The sequence below is a fragment of the Leptonychotes weddellii genome, chromosome 4, assembly GCF_054177405.1.
Source record: "Leptonychotes weddellii isolate Sample4059 chromosome 4, ASM5417740v2, whole genome shotgun sequence".
Lineage (NCBI taxonomy): Eukaryota > Metazoa > Chordata > Mammalia > Carnivora > Phocidae > Leptonychotes > Leptonychotes weddellii.
Genome location: NC_138372.1, coordinates 3,131,199 through 3,145,147, shown reverse-complemented (window position 1 = coordinate 3,145,147; position 13,949 = coordinate 3,131,199).

Here is a 13,949-nt window from a genome sequence, read left to right as displayed (position 1 = left end):
CTGATGCAGAGAGGGAAATGCGGGTGTCTGGTATTTAAAGCTAGAAGCCTGGACAAAGTCATGGCAAGTATGAGTGCAGACAGAGAAGAGGAACCCGCCCCAATGCTGGGCTGCTCCCACCCCAGAGTTTGGGGAATAGAGCAAGAACCAGCCGAGGAGAGGGAAAGGAGCAGCCGCTGGGGTCAGAGGAAATCTGAGTGTGTGGTGTCTTTCAGCCCAGAGAAGGGGCAGGCAAGGGAGTGTTTGCACTGGGAGGAAGGGATGCAGGCAGCCAGTGAGGTAAGGGCAGAATCAGCTTTGGATTTAGCAAGGGGATAGGGTCCCTGGGGAACGCAGGCTCCAGAGTTTACAGCTCCTCTTGAAATTGCAGCTCTGATGTCCCCAGAGAGCATAGGCTTTGGCAAGCTGCCCAGCTCCCTTGTTTTCCTCTCTTCCCCCTGCTGTGTTCTCACAGAGAAGTTTCTGTGATCACTCTCCGACATACGGAGCTGGAGTCTGCTAAGTGTGAGTACGGCTCGGCCGGTGCCTTCACGAGGCCCCGTGCATGGAGTTTGTGGGCCAGTAAGGCAAAGGGAGTGGAGGGAGGAACACAGAACAGGAACCCTGTGGACCCCGGGGCCGCAGCTGGAGCCACCCCACACTGGGCTTTCCTATGTGTGGGGCACTTCTTTTTCTCAAGCACATTTTGGAAGGGGTGCTTTGTTGCTTGCAACTGAGACAAGTCTCATGTTACCTGCAGCAAAGGCAGGGAGAAGAGCTGATTTTGAAACTCTGTGTCTTTGTTCCCCAATTGTCCAAAGACAGAGAAAGTCAATTATCATATGGTTTCACTTATTTGTGGAACATAAGGAATAGCATGGAGGACGTTAGGAAAAGGAGGGGAAAAAAGAAGGGGGATAAATCAGAGGGGGAGACGAACCATGAGAGACTATGGACTCTGGGAAACAAACTGAGGATTTCAGACGGGAGGGGGTGGGGGGATGGGTTAGCCCGGTGATGGGTATTAAGGAGGGCATGTATTGCATGGAGCACTGGGTGTTATACGAAAACAATGAATCATGGATCACCACATCAAAAACTAAAGATGTAATGTATGGTGACTAACATAACATAAAAAAAAAAGAAAAAGACCTGTAGGGTGTTCTCCATGGTCCTAAATCCTAGCTCCTTCGCCAGTTTCCTGGTTTAAAAGGCCAAGCAAGCAGGAAGCAGGAATTGTGGGAAGTGATTTAAGAGGTCATCCGTGGGGATGGAAAAACTGGTCTCGAGCAGATGACTGAAGGACACATATTGGGGTTATATTATTATTATTACCTTCTGTATGTTAAATAAACCCCCGGTGGGTGGGGGCGGGGATGTTAAAACCTGAAATCACTTACCAGGAGTTAATTTTCACAAATCCCAGGTGGGCAGTGGGAAGGGGCTCATGGCCATGACCATCCCAGACTTCTTCACGCCTCCTGCTTGGAGCACACGCGATGCCATGGACAGGGTGTCCCTGCTGAGGGTGACAGATGCAAAAGAAGGATAAAACGAAGCCTGTAGTATGTCTGAAGATTTCTCCTGTGAGCTGTGTGGGCTGTGATGTGAATGAACTGTGGACAGACTTGGCGGGGGGAGCAGAATTTACTATTCTATATTTTCTTGCCTTATCTTTTTCATTGTTTTGGTGAGGCTTCTACTGTACCCATGGAAATGTCACCACCATGAGGGCAGGGACCGTTCAGTTCTGTTCACTTTCGCATCTCCTGTGTCTAGCATAATGTTTGGCATGCAGCAAGTGCTCAGAAAATGCCTGTGGGTGAATGAAAAATTGGATGAGTATCCCCAAAGAAGAGCACCCATTGGGTCTTTTCCTAAAGTCTTTGCCAAGTAAGACACCTGTAGCAACAAATTTGCATCTGATCACAGCTGCACTGAGCGAGGGAAGTAAGGATGGGGAGTCCTCTGGTCCATTGCTCATCAGAAGGGCTGAGCTCTTCGTAGGCCAGACCCATAGTGCAGAAACACTTCTGGGTGACGCTTGCCAAAATACAGAGCCACATCAGGGCACGTCCTCCTTCCTGAAACAAACTTGCTTCTGGGCCATATTCTCAACTGTGTTCAGCCGGCACAGCTCAGCTACTTTTTTCCCTCTTAATATGGGCCACCCGGTACCTGTCAATTCATTCCCATAGACTCTTCTGTCCAAGGAGGGAACAGGGCTTTTATCTAGAAGATGACCCGGAGCTGTTGCCTTTTATCTGTCAGTGTCCTGTTGTGCAACAAACACTGTTTACCCAGCCACAACGGCATGCGGCTGCCGATGCTCAGCATACCAAATAGGCCATAACAAAACCACCGCTTTATGCTCTTTTAGAGTGTCCAAATAGTCCCAGACTGCCAGCAGAAGAATCACACCAGGAGCAGGACACCTGGGATCCGTCTTTCCCTGAGTCTGATATTTGAGCCTAGCCAACGCACCGAGCGAGGGAGGAGGCACTGCTGAACCATTGTAAGAGCTGCCCAAAGACCAACCTGTCAGGCTTGGCGTTTTCCCTCCCTACACTACATCTTGAATCTCATGGATGTGACATTTCATTTCAAGAAGAAATCAATATTCCAATCGGCAAATAGACACAAATGTTGCATTCATTCTCCAAAATGTTACACCAACATTACAGGCACTTTTTGTCCCCAACAGGGCAAAAGGGGATGTTTGAACACACTTTGCTCAAATAGAAATAAGAGGGGAGAAGAGAGGAGAAAGGGCAAGAGGAAATGGTACATAAACATTTGATTATGGAAATGGAAAGCAGGTGTCCAGGCTCCCTGCTGGGCCTGTGTTTCCTTGATCGAAGGAGCAGATCTGAGCAATGATGGATGGTGTTCACTTTGTCACTGGTCGAGGCCTCCTGCAGGGGTGGGTTCGCTCAGGCAGAGATCTGCTCAGCAACTGCTCCACGCTGGGCTCTCAAGTATGTGCTGAGGACAGAGAGTAGGACAAGACATTGAGTGGCCCTAAAAGAAACCACCTTCTTAGTTGGAATGCTGCCCATTGCCTGTCCTCCCAGAGGTGGGCCCTTCCTCTGCATCCCAGGGCCCAGTCACGGCCTTTCTTGTGACTTGCTTAACCTGAGACTGGAGACAGTTCACAAAGTCCAAAGACACCCTGTGTTTCAGCTCACAGGTATTTTGTGGACAACAGAGTCCAGAGAGGGTAGGTAGGGGACTGGCTCGAGGCTATAAAGTGAGGAGGTGGCAGAACTGGATTCAAACCCCCGTCTCCTTGACTGGGCTGACGCTCCCCCCAGAACCAGGCTGTGGACCACAGATAACATCCAAACCTCATTAGGGCCCTGTGATAAACTGCCATCAGTTTCTGCGCATCAATTTATGCAGCCGTTGGTATATTGGTATCCTTTTGTCTCTAAGTCCTTGAAATAACTCACCCCCCTGAGCAATTCTAGCAACATTTTTCCTCCTTTTCCTCACTGCAGATAAGAGGGAAACAAATGGATGTGGCCTCAGTCCTTGCCATGATATGCTGGTGTCTTTAATCTCTCTGGTGTTCTTGCTTTGTGCATCCACATTGCACAAATGACGTACTAATGGGCTTCTCCAATTTGGCCCTGGAAGTGATGGGCTCCATATTCCTGCCCAAGAGCCTCCTTCTACGTGATGACACTGCAGCCTTCTGGGAAGGCTGTGTGCCAAGGTAAGACCCAAGGTAAGACCCAGCTGCTTTGGCTTGAGGTCACCCACACCTCTGTCCACTGGCAGAACCTGAGCCCATGGTGTGGTGGCACCGCCTTGGCCACCAAAAGTGGACATTCCACGTGTTTATATTGGAAGCTGTACTTGGCTTCAAAAGGAAGGGATGAAGAGATGAGCAGACCAAAGGGAGAGAGCTAGACAGGAAGGATGCTGGCTCAGCTGCAGGGTTCCAGACCTCCCAAGCATGAGTGCCATCAAGTGGTGATAAAGACCGAGTCTGGCTGTGTCCCAGAGGGCAAAGGTGTCAACCACTGGTCCATACAGACCTGCGTGCAAGACCTTGAATTTATTCTTTGGGAAGGGTACCTTGTTTCTCTGAGGGTTGGTTTCCTCATCTGTAAAATGGGTGTGTATAATAGTACCTACCTCAAATAGCTGCTGTGGAAATAAAATGAGACAATGAATTTGAGTAAGGAGTGCACATCTGCCCCAAGATGGGTGCCTGACAAATGGCTCTTGTGTTTGACGGTGGTGGTGGTGAGATTGGTGGCGTTGACGGTGAGGGTGTTGGCAACGGTAGAAGAGACTGTTCTCAGAAAGATGAACCCCCACCCCCCAACACTGGACTGAGTTTGAGCCTGGCTTCTGCTAAATTTCCCCATCTATTAACCAAGAGAGTTGGTTTAAACTTATAGTTTTCAGACATTTTTAAACATATAAGACTCATTCTTTTAATTAAATTATGTGTAGACATGAGGTCTACTCCTGGTTGTAATGTAGAGTGTGGCAGGAAGTCCTTGCTTTCACACCAGCAACCGAAACAAGTTGCATACACTACAAAACCATAGTTTTTCTGAACTCATCATATGGCTGAGGATGCAAAGAAAATAAGTGGACAAAAGAGCAGAGAGCGATAAGCCTTTTTTTTTTAAAGATTTTATTTATTTATTTGACAGAGAGAGAGACAGCGAGAGAGGGTATATAAGCAGGGGGAGTGAGAGAGGGAGAAGCAGGCTTCTGGCTGAACAGGGAGCCTGTTGTGGGGCTCGATCCCAGGACCCTGGGATCATGACCTGAGCTGAAGGCAGATGCTTAATGACTGAACCACCCAGGTGCCCCAAGTGATGAGCCTTTTATAGGAGAGAAGAGACTCATGGTTGCCCTCTTTCCTGACAGGGCAGCAAGAGGAGGAGGAATCTAACCTGGACAGGGGCTAAGGTAAAACCAGTTAAAACTTGAGCACACTTTCAGTGGCTATGTCTAGGTTGGCAAGACAGGTTAGAATTTTGAGCATCCCAGTCACTAAGAGAATCTACACTGACCCATCAGTTTTGTTGAGTTCTTTACTAAGATGTGCACCACATCTGAGGTGTGTGAGGACTTCTCCCAAGTTCAAGGGAGCTTTCCTCTGAAGGTGATGTTGGGAGAAGGCAGGAGACCTGAGAACAGTCCATCTGAAGCACTCTGGGCACCTTTCAGCTGCCCAGGGCTACGTCTTGGGAAGTTGTGCAGAGGGAAACTCATCTGAGTTATTCAAGACAGAGAGATCTCCAAAGTTGCTCAAAACCTGGAGTAGGACTGGAGAGAAAAGAGAACTCTTCAGAAGCCAAAACGTTGGCACCAGGCTGGGAAGCAGAGAGATATCCCACAGTTGGGAAACCTGGTTCTTGATTATAAATTACAGAGATCCCAGCAGTCTCTCCTGTGCTCAGAACCCAAGCCCTGTAGGAAGGAGGGACATGATCCTACTTTCAAAATAGTTTTTTGAGCCAGTAGTAAACTAGGCTACAAATTAAAGCTACAACAAAGCCTGCTACTACTTGAACTACAGGTCAAATTACTTCCATCCAGTGACCTGTCATAAAAGGGGGTTCACCCACTACTGATGATAACTATTGTTTGCACCAGTTGATATTTTTCTTTGTATCAAATGCTTGACATACAATAAACTTTCAGGGCACATAAGAAAGCAGTAAAATGTGACCCTGGTGAAGAGAAGAAATAGTCAATAGAAGCAAACTCACAGAGGAAACAGGTATTGGGATTATCAGAGACTTAAATACTGATGATAAAGAATAATAAAGGATCCAGTGTAAACATTTGACAAGTGAGTTAAATAAAAACCAATAGTGAAATTTCCAATTAATAAATGTAGAATAAGGGAAATAGAAAATCATCACTAGAACACCACACTCATTATTACTGTAGGCATGATCCACAGATGCATGTTAAAATTAGTTGATAAAACTGTAAGGAGAGACAGGTTATTTGGATAGCCTCAAAGTATCTCCTCCAAAATATTTGTTGATTGCTATGGTGATTTTCATAAATGTCCACAGATTATATTTTTACTTCTTTCTCCAAGAGCTTAAGTCTACTCCTCTTGAATATGTGCTTGATTTAGTGATTTACTTCCAAAGAATTGAGTATGAAGGGAAAAGTGATAACTTTACATTGGAGAAATTGGCTGATACCACCTTAACCAAGTGATCAAGATTATTATTACTCATAATAAGCAATATTGCTATCATGTGCCTCCTGGTATGTTGTGATGAGAAGGGCACTTTCTCTCTGTAGTATTCTCCAAAATCCACAACCTCAGTCTAATCACGAAAAAATGTCATAAAAATCCAAACTTAGGGATATTATACAAAATACCTGGCCAATGCTCTTCAAAAGTATCAAGGTCATGAAAGACAAAGGAAAGATCGTGAAACTTTCATAGATTGCAGGAGACTAAAGAGACACGATATTTAAATTTAATGCATTGTGCTAGATTGGATTTTAGATCAGAACAAGGATATAAGTAGAAAAACTTGTGAAATCTAAGGAAAAATCTATATTTTAATAGTCTGTGGTATAGTTAATAGTGTTGTACAAATGCTAATTTATTACTTTTGATAAATGATTCAAACAAATGGTTATATTTTAACCTTAGAGCAGGGCTTGGCAATTTTTTTCTGTAAAAGGTTAGATAGAAAATATTTTAAGCTTTGCCAGCCATGTGGTATTTCTCATAACTACTTGATGCTGTCACTGTAGTATAAATGAAGCCATAGATAAAACATAAATAAATGGGTGTGGCTGAGATTTGTCACCTGGGCTATAGGTACCTGGAATACATTGGGGCAAACTGGATCAGTATACAGAAACCCTACATGCACTCTTTGCAACTCTTCTGTAAATCTTAGTTCATTTCAAAATAAAAAGTTTATTAAAATAAACAGTAAAGAGATAGGAATTTCCTTTAGCAATATGGAAGCTATGAAAAATCAAATTGAAATGTTATAAATTTAAAGTGTATCAGAAATGAAGAATTCATTAGATGGGACTAAGTGAAGACTGGACTTGACATGGAAATATATTAGTAAACTTGAAGACAGATCAATAGAAAATATCCAAATGAAAACTCAAAGAGAAATAAAGGGAAAAACAGGCTAATTCAAAATCTGTGGATAGTATGAAATGATCTAAAATATATGGGTTCAGTGCCCAGGAGACCAAGGAGAGAGAAAATGGGGCAGAAGAAATAATTGAAGAAATAATGGTTGAGAACTTTCCAACACTGATGAGTCAGGAAGCTCAGTGAAATTTAAACAGAAAAAATACAATGGAGAAACACATACATCAAATTCAAACTAATGAAAGCCAAAGATAAAGAGAAAATTAAAAAGAATAGATAAAGAGAACATTGCATATAAGAGAAAAATACAAATTGTGGCTGATTCTCACCAGAAACAATGGAGGCCAGAAGACAATGCAATTAATGGCCTTTAAAGTAGAAGAAAAATAAACAAAACCTGTCAATTAGAATTATATATACAGAGTAGAAATTTTCAAATACAAAAGCCAATTCAAGATGCTTTCGGGGAGACAGAGCTGAGATGATTTATTGCCAGCAGATGAATTGGCTAATAAATTACAAGAACTGATTTTAAAAATGTTCTCAGACCAAGGAAAAAAGATACCAGATAGAACTGCAGAACAGCAGGAAGGGAGGAAGAAGTCCAGAAAGGGTAAATATCTGGGTGAGTGCTAGAGGCCTTCCTTTGTTTAGTAAATTTATACATATAGTTTAAAATTAAAAAAAATTTTTTTAAAGATTTTATTTATTAATTTGACAGAGAGAGCACAAGCAGGCGGAGGGGCAGGCAGAGGGAGAGGGAGAAGCAGGCTCCCCACTGAGCATAAAGCCCCACTGGGGGCTCGATCTCAGGACCCTGGGATCATGACCTGAGCTGAAGGCAGACGCTTAACTGACTGAACCATCCAAGTTTTTAATCCTTAAAAAAAATAAATTCTTATAATTTATTTTGGCCTTAGAACACATGTAAAAATATGGAAAAACAAAATTGCAAGGAGCAATGGGGTAACAGGAATTACACTGTTGTAACATACTTACACTGTTCTTGAATAGTATAATAGTTCTGAAGGTACAACGTGCTATCTTAAAAATGAATTCTGTAATCTCCAACTAATTAAAACATAACAAAACAGGTAAAAATTGATACAGTAAATAAATTGAAATAGTTAAGCATATATAATCCACTCAAAGAAGGTAAGAAAGAGACAGAGAAACAAAAAAAACAAATGGGATAAATCAAAACCACATGCCAGGGTGGTAGCATTAAACCCAATCTTAACGAAATTTTATTAAATGTAAATGGACTAAAAAATGTAAGTGGACTAAACACATTACTAAAACAGAGATTACCAAATTAGATAAAAAAGCAAGAACTTACCTGTATGCTTTTTACAAAAACACACTTAAAATGCTAGACATAAACAAAGTGAAAATAAAAAGATGAAAAATGAGGTATTATGCAAACACTAAGCATAACACAGCTAGTACAGGTAAAGTCATATCAGAAAAAATAGGTGACAGAAAATAGTTGGTACAAAACACAATGATAAAGGGAACAGTTTACCAAGAACACGGAACAACCTTAACTGTATGTACAGCTAGTAACAGTTTCAAAATGCATGAAGCAAAATTGTCAAAATTAAAGGGAAAAATAGACAAATCTATAGTGATAGAAATGTTAACACCAGTCTCCCTGTTATTGACAGAATAGGCAAAAATTTAACAAATATGCACAAGACTGAAGCAACACTACCAACCAATGAACCTAGCTGACATTGATAGAACATCACCTAAAAACTACAAAATCACATTCCTTTCAAGTTCACCTGGAATATTCAGTAAGATAGAGAGATGCTGGGGTCATGAAAGACATCTCAGTAAACATCAGAATATTGAATAAAACAAAGTAGATTCTGTAATTACAATGGCATGAAATCAGAAAGCCATATCAAAAGGATTAAATGGAAAATCCTCAGATCTGTGAAAATTAAAGGACATGCTGCTAAGTAAACTCATAGATCAAAGAAGAAGCCCCAAATGAAATCAGAAAATATTTCTACCTGAATGATGTTAAAAACACATTACAGGTTGTGGGATGTGGTGAAAGTAGTATGTAGAGGAAAATGTAAACCTTTCAAAATGCTTATACTAGAAAACAAGAAAGGTTTAAAATCAATGGCTTAAGAAATTAAGAAAAAAAACAAAGAAGAACAAAGAAAACCCAAAGAAAATAGAAGAAGGAAAGTGATAAAAATAAGAATGGGAATCAGTGGAATAGAAAACAGACACAATAGAGAAAATCAACAAAATAAAAAATGTAGTATTTTGAAAAGAATAATACTGATAAACCTTTCTGTGACCTGCTTCAGGAAAAAAAGGGGGGGAGGGGAGAAAACACAAATTGTTTATATAAGAATGAACATTTTAAAAGGGGAGAGACATTATTACAGATCCTACAGACATTAAAAGGAAAAGGAGATATTGGGAACAACTTTATGCCAATAGTTTTAATAACTTAAATGGGATGGTGGTCTTCACCTAAAAACACAGTTTACAAATCTAAATTGCCCATATTTATTATATACATTAAATTCATATTAAAAAACTTTTCCTCAAATAAATCTCCATATTGAAATGGCTTCAGAAGTGAATTCTATCATCCACTTATCAAAGAAATAATACAAACCCTACACAAAATTTTTTAGGAAAGAGAGGCAAAAGTAACTTTTCTACTACATCAGCAATATCCTGACCCCCAAACCTGCCACAGGTGTTCCCACAAAAGAAAAGAAAAATATCTTTCGTGAACATTGATCTAAACATACTTAAGAAAATATTAGAAAGTAGGATACAGTATATTTTAAAAGGTTTAAACATTAAGACCAAGTAGGATTATTCCAGGATTGCAAGGTTGGATTAACATTAAAAAATCAATCAACATGACTCATTATATTAACAGAAAAGAGGAGAAAATCCATACCATAATCTCGAAAGATTCAGAAGAATTTGACAAGATTCAGCATCCATTCCTGATAAAAGTTCTCACTAAATTAGGATGCTAATAGAAGTCAGAAACTGGCTGTCTCTGGAGTGGGGAGATTGACTGGAACAGGACCACCCCCCCTAGATCCCAGACGCCATAGACTAGCATTTCTGCATATTCACTGCAGCTGAACCTAATCCCAAACTTCCCCTGAATCCCAGCCCTTGTGTTGTTTACTTTAAGCAAGAAAATGATGGTCAATGGCCTTAGATTATCTGGGTTCAGGTTTGGAGGTGCCATTTACCAGCCAGAAAACAGTGAACAAGTGATTTGACCTCTTTGCTCCTCAAATCCCCTGTCCATGAAATGGCATAATGGATTTCTCCAGTGGAACTGTTGCAAGTGTTGTATGACTAGATGCTCAAGGGAAGGTAGCTGCTGATGTGGTCCAGCCCTCACCCCTATCTTCACCATCCTCATCCAGCTTAGGGACCAGGATGTGCTCAGGGGATATTTAGGAGATACTTCGGAGATATTCAGGATGGTCACTGCTAGCTGCCCCCGTTTTCCTCTCTCCTTCCTTCCTTCTGTCCCTCCCTTTCCCCTTCTCTTTTTCTTCCTTCCTTCCTTTCTTTTTATTTCCTAAAAGAAATATGTTATATTCAACAAGTCTGCATTCAGAAGGGATGAAGTTCTTTTCTACACAGTAAACATGTTTCTAAGGGGGCCCCTGGGGGACACCGACACACAGACACCCTAAGTAGTGGGGAACTGTCCCCAAAGCAGGCTGGCCTTCCATAGCTTCCCACGAGTCTCATTCAGCACAGGGACCTACAGGCCTAGCTGTGTCCTCTGGTGTCCTCTCCAAGTGAATGCAGCCCCAGCACTCCTGAGCAGAGAGAGCAGCCCTAACTCAACCCCTTTCTGAAAACATCTCCAGCTTTGCTCATCCTTTTTTCCTCTCCTTCCTGCAGTGGTGGCCTCGCTTTCCAAGGCTGACCTCTCCACTGACCTCAGCCTGGGTGAATATTGCTCCCTCCCTGTCCCCCATTATATTCTATCTCTTATCACAAGACACAAGTTCCTTCTCCTTAAGATGCCATGCAGTGCCCTGCCAGGTGCCAAGTTTGCTCATGTATTGGGATATTCCTGCTTCCTCCCCTTCTTCACCACCTATCTCACTGTTCATGGTCCTCTTCTCTCCTAGAACTGAGAACCCCAGGATTTTGCTTCACCAGTCTTTCTTGCTTCTGAAGAAATTAATGCTCCCAAACTCTCTACCCATTTTAAATGCCTTCCTTCCTTAGTTTCTAAAACCAAGGTCTATTCTTGTCTCCATTCCTCCTGCTTACTTTCCTGTTGTCCCTTATGGCTTAGCCAGTGTCTGCCCTCCCCTTGCTCCCTTGTACATGTCCTGGTAGAGATGAGATGATCTCACTTTTTGGGCTTCCTTCATGCTACAGGTGGTGGCCAGGTGAAAGAGCACGGACAGGTGAGTATGCATCGATGTCCTCGGGGGCCTTCCTGATAGAGCAGGCAGAAGCCAACAGCATCACCCTGTGCACCCTCCTTGCCTTGGAGGCCTTGACACCTAGAGTGCTGGCGCTGTCCTTGGGACTGTGAAGGAAAGGCCGCAAGCATCACAGAGATACTAGGCCTGACCTCACTGAGCTGCTGAGCCAGCACCAGCAGCTCCCACCTCCAGCTTCTTGTCTTTTGGAAAAAAGAAGTACCTAATTTTTAAATAGCTTTTTCCCTGACTTTCCATGGCTAGACAAAAACATTCCTAACACCGTTGTCCTTCCATGTGCTTTAAAAAGACGATTCCCAAGGATCACTCTGATTCCCCTGTCTCTTTGCTAGATGAGGGTGACTTTGGAACCTGGGTCTGGGATCCCAGCTCTTTCCCAACATTCTGTCCCCGTGGCTTCCAGAAAGTTCCTGCCTCCCAGGCAGATGACCTGCCAAGCTCAAAGTCAGCACCACAACTTCCCGTCCCACTCCATCCTCCCTTTTAAAATCCCTTATCCCTTCCTCACTTCCTTCTCCCCCCTAAGGGTTCCCACCCTCCCATCACTCAGGGACCAAAAGTGGACCCACTTACTGATTCCCTGCCCTTCAAGCTAACCAATTAGTTTCAAGTCCTGTAGATTCCAAGAGTGTCTCTCCTGTGTCCCCTATTCTTCCTTCCCTGTGCAGGGCATTTTCCCTCTTCACCTCTCTGTGGATCCCTTAGTGGCCTCCCCACCCGCAGCCTCTCTCCATCTGATTAATCATTCTGCTGCATCGCTTGAGTCCTGCTAACTTAATCAGGCCATGATTGCCCTTCCCTCACAGGAAAAAGTCCCAAATCTCAAACCTGACCTCTAACCCCCATGCCTTCTCCTAGGATTGACGGGGGCTGACATCCGACACTGGAGGTGTCCTCTATCTGCCTATTTGCTCACATCTTATCCACTTCTCCAGTAGTGAACTCAACTTTTGACCCCTCTCTGGAATCTTCCTTGAGTGTGCCCTTGAAGGCCAAGCCCCTGCTGACCTCTGAGAACTGCAGAGGATTTGGGCCTGCAATCTTTCTCCAACCTGTTTTCCAGCTTGTAAGCTCCTGAGCGCACAGCCAGACTCTGAGGTGCCTTTGCTGGCTGCACATGGCCCAGCAGTGTCTGGCATGTGGCCAGTGGGTGACGGTGATGACCCCGAGGGCTTGCAGTGCCTTCAGACCCTGGCTGACTGCCGTAGAAACTCATGACACGTGATGGGGTGAGCCACAGGCTATAGAGAGAGGGGGTGCATCCAGAAGTGCTGTGCTGGTGTTGGCAGGCCATGTCCTCCCACCATTGGGGATGCTAGCTGGAGACCAGACCAGATCAGAGCCTAATGAGCAGAAACCAGCCAGTAAATGAGAGGACACTTTGACTTTGGGACTCTGGGGCTTCAGCAACTTGGGTGCCAGCCTGGCACCTCCATAATGATGCAGAGGAGACACCAGAAAACCCTGATAAGTAAGTTCCTGGGCTCTCCTGGTGGGGGCTCACACAGGGGACCGACGGCAGGACAGGGGGACCCAGACCCTGGACTGCCAGTATCTCACCTGCCCCTCACATGTGGTGGATGCTTGATTGATACTTGTCATCTCTATTTTTACCACTCTTGTCTTTTCTTTCCACCTGTTGCTACTGCCAGAGAGTCTGTTTTCTTCCTAAATCTGGCCTGGATTGTCCCCAGAGCACTGGTGGAGAGGGAGGACCCCTCCCAAGAAAGTCATGATGAGTATAGATCCTGCCAGGGACTCGGATTTGTCAGATTTGTTGTTCAGGAATAAATGTGTGTGTGTGGAGTTGCTGCCAGAGGCAGGGGGTTGGAGCCACATGCTGGGGTTTGCCAGAGAGGAAGCTGACCTTTCCAGCTTTGGAAGGCTTGGGCTGCTGACCCATGGAGGGGGTGGCTGTGGGGGGCAGGGGTCCTTTGGCACCTGGGGCCTGGAGGTGCCTGCTGCAGCCCAGGTGAGGGCAGCCTGTTCCATTTTGTTCTATCACACAACAGGTGTGTATTGTGTCCCCCACACGCCCCAGGCCCAGAGCCGCGCGGGACACACAGAGATGACAGGGACACCTGGCCAGGAAGCTCGCAGCCTAGTGAGGAAGGGCCTGCGGTAATGCTATCAATATAGGGGCCACCTTGGAGGCCAGCCTTGGGTCTGGGGTGTGTGGTGTGTGTGCTGGGGCTTCACCCAGCCTGGAGGGTGTAGGAGCTTCCTGGCATGGCCAGACAAATCGCCACAATCTGGGGGCCTTAAAACAGTCATTTATTCTCCCAGAGTTCTGGAGGCCAGAAGTTTGAAATCCAGGTGTTGGCAGAAGGACATGCTCTCTGAAGGCTCTGGGGAGGATCCTTCCTGCCTCTTCC